At 31.2% G+C, this 2,457-nt stretch overlaps 1 protein-coding gene across 1 annotated transcript in view; it reads right to left on the bottom strand.

Moving 5' to 3' along the window:
• LOC123982746 (stonustoxin subunit beta-like) overlaps positions 1 to 2,457 on the bottom strand; it is an 868,592-nt gene that overhangs the window by 70,998 nt on the left and 795,137 nt on the right. The window lies entirely within an intron of this gene.

Genomic DNA, 2,457 nt, shown 5'->3' on the forward strand with positions numbered 1-2,457 from the left:
ACAGCTCATGTAAAAGATGATTTACCTGTTTTGTTGAATCTATAATGTTCATTATGTTGGGACATAAAGTAGCTAACCTGTCTATTGTTTAATTTAGCATTGGTTCATATTCTTCTTTGTGTTATATTTTAAAAACAATTATCTTTTTGGAATACAAGATTAATCTTTTGTTTTTATTGTCTACACCTTAACTCTGACCTACGGTTCAATTGATGCTTTTACTGTTCTGATGAGAGTCACTGTTTTGTTAGATGTTAGGCACATTGCTGATGTTTAGAGAGTTGAAGCAATGTAATTTTCTATGTTGAGTCTATGCACAGCCTCCTTCTCAAATTGATTTATGCTTCACAGTCAGTATAAACTTGTAATACTTGTAATACATTACAGATATATGTTTTTATTGTTACTTTCTAATTCCTGATACTTAAAGATACAGAGCTTATATCAATACTCAAAATTATAATACCAAAGGTACTGTGTTTAAAGTGATACTCATGGTTCATGTCAGTATATATTTTAGCTAAATTTATTATGTTGATTATGTTCGGCATGAGATTAATTTGCCTATTGCCTATCCAGCATTGGTTCATTTTCTTCTTTGTGCAGTATCTTAAAAATAATAATCTTTTCAGAATATAACATTAATATTTTTGTTTATATCAAGTCTACACCTTAACCCTGACATAGGACTTGACTGTTCTGAGCAGAGAGTCACTGTTAACACATTGCTGATTTTTATAGAGCTGAAGCAATGTCAGATTCCTTTTTCATTTTATGTTGAGCAGAATATTCAATAAAGTGTAGAGATGAGTTTACCACTGTGTGCTGCTTTGTTATCCTCCCTCTCTCTCTCTCTCCCACATTTCCTGTTACATTTTCATACCCATTAAGCTGCTGTCATCAGTTGCTGTAATTTTAATTAATCTTGATGTAATCCAACATTTGCAAAGCTTGTTAGCACTGATTCTTACTTAAAGTTACATTTTGTTCATGTTTTTTTAACACATTATTTAGTCAGGAATGAATGTATGGGAAATTGCAGTATTAGTTTTTGCACCAACATTATACTAATGTACATAAAAGACATGTATGTCCACTGACTTAGAATATTTCACGCTATATACATTTGTTATTTAAATTTATTGTTATTTTTCCTCTTATTCAATCTGCTTATAACTTTCTGAATATGATTTAAAACTTGCTCTACACAATGCAACAGTTTCAAATTCTACTTTTCTCCATCTTTACTTCTGGAGACAAAGCTGATTTTCGCACATTGTGGGTGTAGATGAGAGTGAAAAATGTTTTTGAATGTGAAAAAGTACAAACAGGTGTTACGGGAGATAATAACAGAGCTCCACAAACCCTATTGTACTTATAAAAAGAAGAAAGAAGAACAATTGCTAAATTATACAAGAGACACAAATATCACACCATTACTACCGTGATATATTAATCACCTTGGCTAAGGTCCATGAAAGGTGTTTATGACTTAAGACTGTGTGGTGTTAAAATTAAAGTAAATGTAAAGCATTGGAAGTTACATCAGGTTAAATTAAATATATTTCTTGTCAGAAGTATTTAAGTTTATGCTGCATGCTGTACCAAAATGTAATACATACTTCAAAGTTATTTGCGTTTGGATGTCAAACCATATCAAAGCAAACTAATGAAATCCAAAAGCTGGATTGTTGCTCTAAGTAAAACCCCACTGCACTGTGATGAGTGTATCTCGACATTTTGATCAGTGCCTAAAAAATACAGTGGCCCAATCTCTATTTGACCAGATAAATCACTGGGATGTTCACGTTGCTAAACTGAGTGTTTGACCTATAAATAAAAAATAATCTTTTTTTTTTTTAACTTAACTGTTGAATCCTGTTTTTAAGGTGGAATGACCCTTTGTTTTACATTTTGATAAAGTATTGTGCCGTCAATATTAATCATATTTTCGTTTTATAAATGTAGGCACTAAAAATGGCACTGTTACAAGCTATTTTGACTTTCTTTTGACTTAACTGAGCATAAACTGCAACATATTTGATTACTGTTATAATTAATAATACAAAAGAAATTTACTTTTACTAATTTAGTATCCAACTGAATTATGTCATTTAGTATTGTGTGTGTTTAGTTCTGTTGGGTCATGGGGCCTAAGAATAAGTTTATGTTAATGCTGATCTGGATTCTTATGTTGATCAGGAGACACATACAGTATATATACAGTGGGTACGGAAAGTATTCAGACCCCTTTAAATTTTTCACTCTTTGTTTCATTGCAGCCATTTTCCAAAAATCAAAACAGTTCATTTTATTTCTCAGTAATGTACACTCAGCACCCCATCTTGACAGAAAAAAACAGAAATGTAGAAATTTTTGCAAATTTATTAAAAAAGAAAAACTGAAATATCACATGGTCATAAGTATTCAGACCCTTTGCCGTGACACTCATATTTA

The sequence above is a fragment of the Micropterus dolomieu genome, linkage group LG14 (genome assembly GCF_021292245.1).
Source record: "Micropterus dolomieu isolate WLL.071019.BEF.003 ecotype Adirondacks linkage group LG14, ASM2129224v1, whole genome shotgun sequence".
Classification (NCBI taxonomy): domain Eukaryota; kingdom Metazoa; phylum Chordata; class Actinopteri; order Centrarchiformes; family Centrarchidae; genus Micropterus; species Micropterus dolomieu.